Below are 11,199 nucleotides of genomic sequence, written 5' to 3' on the forward strand. Positions count from 1 at the left end.
GTATGTGTGTGTCTAGGTATGTGTGTAGCTATCTATAATGGAATATTACTCAACCATCAAAAAGAACGAAATCTTGCCATTTGCAACAACATGCTTGGAACGTCATTGGGTATTATGCTAAGCAAAATAAGTCAGAGAAACACAAATACCATTTAGTTTCATTCATATGTGAAATTTAAGAAACAAAACAGATGAATATAGGACAAGGGAAGGTACAAGAAAAGAAAAATAGAGAGGGAGCCAAAGCACAAGAGACACAGAACTCCGGGAAACAAACTGAGGGTTGCTGGAAGGGAGGTAGGTGGGAGGAGGTAACTGCGTGATGGGCATTAAGGAGGGCACTTGATGTGAAGAGCACTGGCTCTTATATGCAACTGATGAATCACTAAATTCTACCCCTGAAACCAATAATATGCTATATGCTAACTGGATTGAATTTACATTTTAAAAGTTAAAAAAAAAAAAAAAAAGGGCACCTGGGTGTCTCAGTGGGTTAAAGCCTCTGCCTTTGGCTCGGGTCATGATCCCAGGGTCCTGGGATTGATCCCCACATCGGGCTCTCTACTCAGCGGGGAACCTGCTTCCTCCTCTCTCTCTCCCTGCCTGCCTCTCTGCCTACTTGTGATCTCTGTCTGTCAAATAAATAGATAAAATCTTAAAAAAAAAAAAAAAGCTTCTACATCAAGAGGACATCATCATCTTTAATGTGCCTATATAAAATAATTCAAAACCATTAGAGTAAGAGAAAATTAGAGTATTACAAGGCTGAAAGAAACAAACTGGAATTAGCAATAGAAAATCGTGGGGCGGGGGGGCACCTGGGTGGCTCAGTGGGTTAAGCCACTGCCTTCAGCTCAGGCCATGATCTCAGGGTCCTGGGATCGAGCCCCACATCGGGCTCTCTGCTCAGCGGGGAGCCTGCTTCCTCCTCTCTTTCTGCCTGCCTCTCTGTCTACTTGTGATCTCTCTCTGTCAAATAAATAAATAAAATCTTTTAAAAAATAAAAAAGAAAAAAAAGAAAATCATGTGGGTTTTTTGGATTTTTGTTCTTTTTAAGTAAATTCCATGCGGTGTCTTGGAGCACAACACAGGGCTTGAATGCATGACCTGGATATTGGGACTTGACCTGAGATCAAAAGTTGGACACTTACTTAACCTATTAATCCACCCAGGTGCCAGAAACTCATGACTTCGTGGACTCAAGTAGCTTTTTCTCTGGTATCATCCTATCTTTAGTCATTCTGTGGGACAATCTCACATCCAGATTTTTATCTCTGATACTGGTCTCTAAAAGGAATCAATGCTCCCTGAAAATGAGCTGGTTACAACTTAGGGACAGGAAACCTCAAGATGTGCCTACTACCAAAAAACAAAGATACTTTCAGGAATGCTTTTAGAAAGGATAAAGAAGCAAACCAGCTGAAGGAAGGGCTTCTGATAATGCCAAATTGAGAACAATAATTATAACTCATTAGAACCAACTGAGAATGAAAGGCATCCTTAGTATAGATAAGTAAAAATCAAATACACTGCTATGAAATGTGTCAGAGAAAACACAATTTCCAATGTGAGTTCAGATTTCCTTCAACAAGGGGTGGGGGGGGATTTAAAATTTGTTGAAATACTTTGATTTGTATACCTTCTCCTCACTAGATAATTCAAATGGTTATTACGGTAATAGAGATCTTTGTCATGTTTACTAGAACACTACAATTTCTTTTTTAACAGGAAGTCTGGACTTCTGAGTTAAGGACTCAACTGTACAAAATTTATGCAGTAGGGAAGATCAGAGGAACAGGCTTTGAAACAACCTAAAACAGGCTACTGGGAAAAAGGATGTTCAGGAAACGAACCTTGGACTCACACCCTCAGGAATACACTTGAGTTTGGTTACTTGCACTTGCTGAGCAGGCACTTACAAGTCAGTCTCCAGAAAAGTCAAAAGACACCAAGAAAAGATTAAAGCCCCATGATAATAAAAGCCTCCTAAAACCCCTTGTGAGATCTTCACTCTAATTAGGCAATACCATCTACCACAGCACATCTTCTTGGGGGACTGAAGCCAGGGCATTTTGCCATCTAGCAGAGACTGGAAGGTGGGCACTCATCTGAATGCAGGAGAACAAGTTCTTTATCCCCATTAAAGAGATGTGTGTCCTTTGACTGTGCCTACTAGCCTCTTCTGTCAGGCATCACTTTGGCATCATGACCACCACATGAAGCATATTGCCTCATCAGCCTTAGTCTCAGCCTCTAAAACAAGAGAACCCTTGCCTCTGGCTCCCAACCCATAAGCAACATGTAACACAATACAGATCCTCCATATAAGATACACCAAGGGCTTATAAATAAGATACACCAAAGGCTACAAGTACTTAAATAAGCAGCTGCCATCAACTACACCTTAAATGGCCCATGTCACCTAAGCTGGACCACAACTGCATCTTTATATCTAGAGTCTGCACCCTGCCAGGCTCCTGAATCCTGACCACAGAGCGGAGGGAGAAGGGACATTATCTATCACTCAGCCTACTTGCCCTCAGCCCTACAGAGCACTCATATGCCCAAAAGAAGTACCTTACTCATCAGCCTAGCCCAGTTCCTGACCCCAGATCCTGCTAGCCTGTCCTGCCTTGAGATTACCCGGAAACAGTGCTGGCGGGAGAGGGTTGGGGGGCAGACTTTAAACATCTATAGTCTCATTTTCCCTCTGCGTTAAACAGAAATATTACATAGATATGTAAAGTCGGTATTTCTTGTTACTAAACACTGGAATTCACAGGAGAATTATTTTCACAGAAGGCACAACAGTAATATTAAAATGAGGATCCAAGACAAAAGAAATACCAATAATGTCAAGATCACCCATGCAGGTGACTGCTTTGCTATTTTCAACATTAATGATGGATTACAAGGAGCACAAACAACTAAATCTCCCTCCTGAAATGCAACTAAAGTGAGTTAAGGGGAAAACAAGGCCTAAATCACAAAGACAAAAACACCAACAGCAGAGACAAAAGCTGATGACCCGTGTTCAAATCCTGACTCACTCATTTATAAATAAACTTGGGGGTTGGGAAATAAGTAAATAAATAACCTTGGGCAAGTTACCTAACTTTTTCAAGCCTTAGTTTCTTTTTTTTTTCTTTTTTTTTTTTTTTAAAGATTTTATTTATTTATTTGAGAGAGAGAGACAGTGAGAGAGAGCATGAGCGAGGAGAAGGTCAGAGAGCGAAGCAGACTCCCCATGGAGCTGGGAGCCCGATGTGGGACTCGATCCCGGGACTCCAGGATCACGCCCTGAGCCGAAGGCAGTCGTCCAACCGACTGAGCCACCCAGGCGTCCCAAGCCTTAGTTTCTTGATCTATACAATGAGAATACCAACAACTACTTGACATTTGGAAAACTGGGTGAAAGAACATGTGTTTGGCAATAGTGCCTGACATTACTAAAACTCAAGAAATGGGAGCTGCTCACACAGCAATTATCATTATTATCACTTTACTTCCTCACTAGCCACCTGACTAAAATTTGTCCAGAACATTCCAGAAGATAGTAGCACATTACACTGCTTCTCAAATGGCTTAGAAGACTTAATAAAAATAAAATTTTAACCCTTGAAGGTTAAAATCTGAATACCTGTACACTAGAAATAAAAGCAAAAAACAAAAAACCTTGCAGAACACATAACCAAATCCATCCCTTAAGGAACAGGAATATTTCTTTGCCTTACCTTGCTGAATTCCACATTACTTCACAACTTATTTCAACATTCCACTATTTCTATCCTGGAGCAAGATCTATTGCATAACTAAAACTCATCAGATGAAAGTCCTGCGGTTGGTCTCTAGACAATAAAACACCAGCAAACTAACTACCTGCAAAATACCCACATTACTCACATGCCAGTAAACCTATAGGAAGTTTTTAAATATAAATCATATTCAGCAATTCAAATTAGTTTAAATGTGAACTCAAATCATTTTAAAAACACTGAATCCAAGGGTGCCTGGGTGGCTCAGTTGGTTAAGCGTCCCAACTCTTGGTTCCAGCTGAAGTCCTGATCTCAGGATCATGAGATCAAGCCCCATGTGCAGATGTGCACTCAGCATACAGTCTGCTTCAGATTCCTTCTCCCTATCCCTCTCCCTATCCCCCTATCCCCACTTCGTGAGTGCACACGCACTCTCTAAAATAAAACCTTTAAAAACAAAACAAAACACTGAATCCAAAAGACATCAATTTTAACAGGTAGAAAGAATATTCCCTTTGGAATCTGGCAGTTCTGAGCTCTACCTCTTACGAACTGCTATGACTATGAGGACAAAAGCAAACCTCCCAAACCTCACTTTCTTACCTATATGACAGGACATTACTAGTTATCTCATGAGGTTAATGTGACAATTAACTGAGATAATATGCCCAAAGAGCCCCATATGAGGCACTCCAAAAGAGAGAACAGCTATAATTACATTACTATCTTGTTCTAAGAAGTGCAATTCAAGGCTGTCTACAACTGACTCACTCACAATACACTTGTTCCTCTAGCTAGCCCTCTCTGTACTTTAACTGTAAAAGTGACTACCTTATCAAAGGAAGGAAAACTCTGTTCTTCAAAAATGATAATGCAGGGGCACCTGGCTGGCTTCATCAGTAGAACATGCCACTCTTGATCTCAGGGTTGTGAGTTTGTGCCCCACATTGAGTGTAGAGATTATTTAAAAATAAAATCTTTAGGGGTGCCTGGATAACTTGGTTTTGGCTAAGGTCATGATCTCATGGGGTGTGAGACTGAGCCCTGCCCTGGCTCTGCACTTAGCACAAAGTCTTCATGAAGATAATCTTCTTCTGCCTTCCTCACTGTGTGTGTGCGTGTGTGCGTGCACACACGCACACACGCACACACACACGCACACACACACACATGCACTCTCGCAATGTATAAATGTTTAAATAAAATCTTAAAAAAAAAAAGAACGATATTGTAAAGGCAACAAGAATTCCCAAGTGCCTCTAAATACAGGGAACAAAAACTGGATGATCCATCATCATTTAGTTCATATATAGCACTGACCATTACCACGTAGCAACCACTTCTCAATAACAAGCCTAATATAGCACTCATCAAAGGAGAGACATGCTGGACAGGCAAGAAAGCTCAACTTTCTATCCTCACCATCAAATTCAGAAGCAAACATACAACCAATGAAACACAACTAACCCTCATTTTGTAACATGTTTATTTTATTCTCTGAAGTTTTTCATAGTTACAGACACTAATAATTTTTAATTTCTTTAGACATCTGGAAAGAAAAAAAAGGCAGAGTTAAGGAGAAAGAACCCAAATATTTATGTAGAGTGGCAAGCTGGGAAGCACAGAAAAGTTTCTAGAGGCAATCAGAAAAGAACACTCTATCTTGCAGAGAAGTAATATGACTATCACACAGAGTGTTATCTGTTCTTCATCCTATAGAATGATGTACAAGTTTCATAAATTCAGTCCTTGAGATTATTAGGAATTTTACCTACAGAATATGCCAACACAATTAAAAACATGCTAGTGAAGAACCTCTGTCAGGTTCTGAGTTCTTTTCTGCAGCTTCCTTTAGTAAGCATTTACTGAACACTAAGTTGTCCGCCAGGACCATCCTGAAGCATTATGAATCATGAATCATATGAATCATTCCTGCCCTCAGAGATCAGTATGTTGGGGAGGGGCAGGGGAGTCAAGTTTTGAAATCACTAATGCGAAAAATAAACCCCAGGCATTCTCATTGCCACGTATAGGCTGGCCCTTAAGACAGCCCGGCTGCACAATCACATATATTTTGCTCATTGATCTGTTCGACAAATAATGACGGCCACAATAAGCAGCTGACAGTCCTCGCTAGGGTCCTAATTCCCCTTGTGACTTCAGACAACTCATTTCCTGCACTGGCTATAGCTTCCTCAAAGACCAAGAGACCCAGGAACTTTCCCCCCTTTCCTTATAAATACTCCAGCCTCTGTCAGTGACTCCACCCTGTCATAGTCAGAAGAGGTTTAAAAAAAAAAGATTCTCGGGGGCCAGGAGTCAATGGCGTTGGGAATTAACCACGTTCCTCTAGATTTCTTGACAGTATGACCATTACACCGCATACCCTCCACACGCCCTGAAAAACAGGAACTTACTATTCCTTCATTTTCACGAAGCCTCTTCTACGTAAATACTTTACATTTGAGATAAAAACAAAAAACTCTCTGCCCACACAAAATAAAAACCCTGCGCTCCGGAGTTCCCGATCTGGCTGAGTGAAAAGATCAAACGTGAAAAAAGGTAATGTGCAACCAAAAGTCCTAAGACTAACCACCAACCACTACAAAGCCAGGAATAAGTGAAAGGAAGTGGGGGCCAGTCGCACCCGCGAGTCCTCGGCTTCAATGCTGCTCTGTTCCTAAGAAGAGTGCTATCTCGGTGCGGGCAAGGCTGAAACTACGCTCTGAGAGACCCGGGCCGGCGGAAAGGTGGCGGGCCCGCGGGGAGCACCTGAGGGAACGGGGACAGCAGCAGGAGAGCTCGGGCAGGACTGGGCAGCGCAAGGGGAAGCTCTGGAGAGGCCGACACCAGAGAGGGGAGAAGGGGCGTGGGTCGGGGATCTCCTCAGAGGGGCGCCGAGTGGGTGGCGCTGGAGGAGGCGCCACAGGGGCCCGGAAAAGGAGGGACGCTTACCGGGAGGAGGGGGTGCTCTTGGAGCGGTGCGGGGCTGGGCGGCTCTACAGGGGAGGGCACGACGGCACCAAGGGCCGAGGACAGTGCCTCCCGAGCGGCTTGGAGCTGCGTAGCTCTAGCCTGGCCGAAGCCGAGGGGGTCCGCTCCGAGGGGGACGTGATGGGCGGCTCTAAGGAAGGTTCTGGAGGAGTCGACACGGGGGAAGAAGAGGGCACGCGGAGCGGCACCGCTCCAGAGGAGACTCTGGTGGGGCCAACACCAGGAAGGGAAGAAAGGAGGTGGGTCCGGGGGAACTGGGGGGTCGCCTCAGACGCGCGCCGAGGGAACGCCGCTAGAGGAGGCTGGGATCTACGCCGGGGAGGGGCGGGCCGCTGGGTGTAAGGTGGGGTCCTCTCCGAGGGGTGCGGGGCTGGGCGGCTGTACGAGAAGTTCTGCAGGGACCTACACCCGGGGTGGGGAGGACGCGCGGAGAGGGACGACTTTCTCACCAAGGCTCTAAGGGACCGACGCCGAAGACGTGCGGGACCGCGAGTCGAGAAGGGATCGTCTCCGAGTGGTGACAGGTTGGGCGACTCTAGGGAAAGGCTCCAGAGGAACCAACTCTGGGCGGTAGGGAAAAGAAGGGGCCCTGGAGTCGCCTGGACCGGATGAACACATTTACCTGCGAACTCTCCAGCCGCCGCGGAGCACCGAAGCAGGGCGCGTGACCGCAAGGACGCCACTGGGGTTCCTGGGGTCCGACTGCCTCACGCCTACATCCGGGCCGCTGTCCAACGTCACACCTCCCCGCGCGCATGCGTCCGGCCGCGCGGGGCGTGCCCGGAATAGTCGCGGAGGCAGTGACCGAGCCTGGGTCGTCATAGGAGGGAGGGGAGGATCCTGAGGCATCCTCAACTTTGCTTAAGTGGAGGTTTAATTTTCAACTGAAAAAGTTGTTTGCGCCCTGGTCTTTGTCCAATTGCCATCCTCCAATAAAAGGAGCCAGGGCTGCTTAGGGAAATGAGTGGCTCTAGAACTATGGCAGCGAAAGCTCTACCTGACCCGGGAGCTTGATGTATCGCCAGAAGTAAGAAATGCTCAAAAAATAAAATCATGGAGCATGTCAAAGGACACAGGAATAAACCTGAAAAAGCTCCCCATGGTCAAATCTGGAACAACTTGAGAACCAAAATAAATTATGTAGTATTGGGTTATAACAGTATAAAACAAATATAACAGAGTCCATTCTTTTGAAAGTAAATGGTTAAATTAATGAAGAGAGAAGTTTATTTTTAATAGAAGAATTCTAATAAATCATACCTAATCCAGAGGGAGTATAAACCTCCACCCACACATCTCTGAATCTGCATAATTGCTTCCTCTCAAAGAGAGGGAAGAAAATAACTTTACAGTGGAGAAACCTGAGAAACACTACTCAACCATGTGATAAAGATTGACATCAGCCATGGTAAGTCATGTTGATAGTATTTACCTTTGACATGGTGTGATGAAAAGGTCACTTTTCCTTTGGCCTTCCTCCCAAAAAAACTACAGTCCCAATCTAACCATGACAAAAACATCAGACAACTCCTAATTCATGCATGTTCAACAAACTACCTCACCAGTACTCCTCAAAAACTTTAAAGGTCATGAAATACAAGGAAAGACTGAGAAACTGTCAGATGCAATGGGGGATCCAGGGTGGAATCCTGGAAAAAACTGGTAAATTCCAAATGCTTGATTTTGAATAATAACAATTACTTGTAATTTTTAGTTTTGATAATTGCACCATGATTATGTAAGATGTGAACTTTATCTGAAACTGAGTGAAGAGTATACTAACTTTTCTGCAAATTTAAAATTATTCCAGGAGCATCTAGGTGGCTCAGTCAGTTAAACGTCTGCCTTCCACTCAAGTCCTGATCCAGGGTCCTGGGATGGAGCCCTGCACTGGGTTCCCTACTCATCGAGAAGCCTGCTTCTTTCTCTCCTGCTCCCTGTCTCGAGTAAATAAATAAATACGTATCTTTTAAAAAATAAAATAAAATTATTCCAAAATAAAATAAAAAGTTTATTTTTAAAATAAAGAAGATAATGGTGGGAAATAGAGAAATGTTAGTGATCTTTACTGCTAAACTTTTAAGATGGCTTTAAGCCCCTGTGGTGCCTCTGGGCTCAAGGTAGGGACCCTTCCTGGGAAGTAGCCTGAGGGAATTTCCCACCACCCTCCTCCTCAAAGGTGAATTTTGTAAACATTTATTGAGCTATACACTTAAGATTTGTTTTTCTGTGATAAATAGCAAACATTCAATTGAGTAAATTTAAAGATCAAATTGATTTTATTTAACGATTCATGAATCGGGCAGCATCATATCTAGCAAACAGAAAGGAGCTCCAATGAGCTATAGAAAAGGAAAGGTTTTTAAAGGTGGAAGAAGGATAGGAAAAGAAAATTGTCAGCAAAGAATGCATTGTTTCAAGCAAGGTTACCTTCCTCAAAGAGATCAAAATGGGTCTATCAAGAGGATTATCTCATTTATGCTTACCAGACAATTCCATATTATTCCTGGGAGGTTGAAACTACAATTAGATTAGGTATTAAATCTTTTTTTGCTAGTGTAGAATTTAGCACAAGTGACTCCATTTGGGGACTGCTTTCTCATTTTTAACATCTACCTATAAACTTTCTCTCGCTCTTTAAACACACGTGCGTGTGTGTGCGCATGCACACACACACACACACCCCTTTGGGAAGGCCTACAGTTAATGGTCTTTAAAACTCCAAACTCTGATGGCAAGAGCTCCTGTCTTAACCCAGCTGCTCTCTGAGGAGAAATTCAAGATGGGGAATACTGTGATGCCTTCCAATCTAATCTTTTGCAAAGTAGCATGACTTAGTCAACAACAGAGTTTGGAATCATCTAGAATTTTTCCTGGTTCCCACTTGATGAGGATGAGCTTGAGCAAACTGGGTGACATCACTGAAGTTCCTGACCCTCTCTCAGTAAAGCAATAAAGCTAACCCTATCTTCTGTGTTAGTTTGGTATCTTGCAAGGTTTGGATTTGGAGTGTTCAAAATACACACATTGTCTTTAAGTGATGGATCTATGGATGACTTATTTCTTCCTCATTCTTTGCTGTATTTTCCAGATTTTCCTCAATTAATCACTTAACACTTAATTTAAAATCATTTAGATAAGGGCACCTGGATGGCTCAGTGGGTTAAGCCCCTGCCTACCACTCATGATCTCAGGGTCCTGGGACTGAGCCCCGCATTGGGCTCTTTGCTCACAGGGAGCCTGCTTCCCCCTCTCTCTCTGCCTCCCTCTCTGCCTACTTGTGATCTATCTCTATCTCTCTCTCTGTAAAATAAATAAATAAATAAATAAATAAAATTTTTTTCTTAAAAAATACGTAAAATAAAATCATTTAGACAAGAGGAAAAAAGTAATACATGTGTGTAAATATATGTGTGTGTGTGTGTATATAATTTTTTTTAGTAGGCATCACGCCCAGCATGGAGCCCAACACAAGGCTCAAACTCACAACTCTGAGATCAAGACCTGAGCTGAGATCAAGAGTTGGCCACTTAACTAGTTGAGCCACCCAGGTGCCCCAGAAAAAAGTAATATTTGAATCTAGTTTGGCTTATGTAGGTGATCCAGGACCTGGAGCAGGAAATATCTCCTAGTAAATTTTCTGGTTTAGCAATATTGGCTTTCTTTTCTTTCTTTTTTTTTTTTTTAATTCTCCAATCTCTTTAATGTGAATTCAGGTCAAAATAGTTCTCTTAGGCTATTAATACACTATTTCACCTTATGTGGCAAAGCTCATAAGAACTCACCAGCACCATACCTTGTGCATAGTTAAAAACACAATTCAATAAATATCAATTGAAAAATCATAGTGTGCCAGTCCTGGTGATATGAAGAACAGCAACACTCAGATCCTAATCAAATTGGACTCCTCGGATTCCATAAATAGAGGTAAGTGAAATTCTCTGGAGTGTTCTGACATGCTCACAAATCACCAGTGGATCAGAGAAAGGTTTCAGGACACTCTCACAAGGAGCAATCACCAGTAAATTGGCTTGCTGTCCAAGTTTGCTGATAACAAAAGTACAGGAAGAAGAAGGCCAACTGCAGCTAAGAACACCTAATTTCCAGCCCCATATCTGCCAATACTGAGTATGTAGCCTCTGGTCTAGTACTGAAATGGGGTTTCAAAGAGCTACACTGGCACTCTGCATTCATCAGTCCCCTGGCTCCATGGCTCCATAGAATTTGTGGTCCTCAACTCAATCAAATAAAATGTTATGCTAATTAGCCCTGCTCCCTTTTTTGCCCCAAATATAAGTACTGAAACTGAAAAAAGGAAGTGTAAGGTTTTTGTGGTATGAGAAGAGAGAAGAACCACATGGTCCTCTCAATTGATGCAGAAAGCTTGCAGCCTTCCCTTTGAGATCAGGAACAAGACAAGGATGCCCACTTTCACCACTCTTGTTCAAC

General features: G+C 43.1%; 1 protein-coding gene across 3 annotated transcripts in view; it reads right to left on the bottom strand.

Moving 5' to 3' along the window:
* The window catches only part of PLEKHB2 (pleckstrin homology domain containing B2), a 50,869-nt gene extending 43,376 nt beyond the window's left edge, over positions 1-7,493 (bottom strand). For 2 of the 3 annotated variants that reach the window (XM_044242735.1, XM_044242734.1), the window contains exon 1: positions 7,373-7,493. The gene's annotated coding sequence lies outside the window, so the exon portion shown is untranslated. The remainder of the gene's footprint in view (positions 1-7,372) is intronic. The other variant, XM_044242736.1, reaches the window with a different exon arrangement.
* Positions 7,494-11,199: the final 3,706 nt, after the last annotated feature.

The sequence above is a fragment of the Neovison vison genome, chromosome 3 (genome assembly GCF_020171115.1).
Source record: "Neovison vison isolate M4711 chromosome 3, ASM_NN_V1, whole genome shotgun sequence".
Classification (NCBI taxonomy): Eukaryota; Metazoa; Chordata; class Mammalia; order Carnivora; family Mustelidae; genus Neogale; species Neogale vison.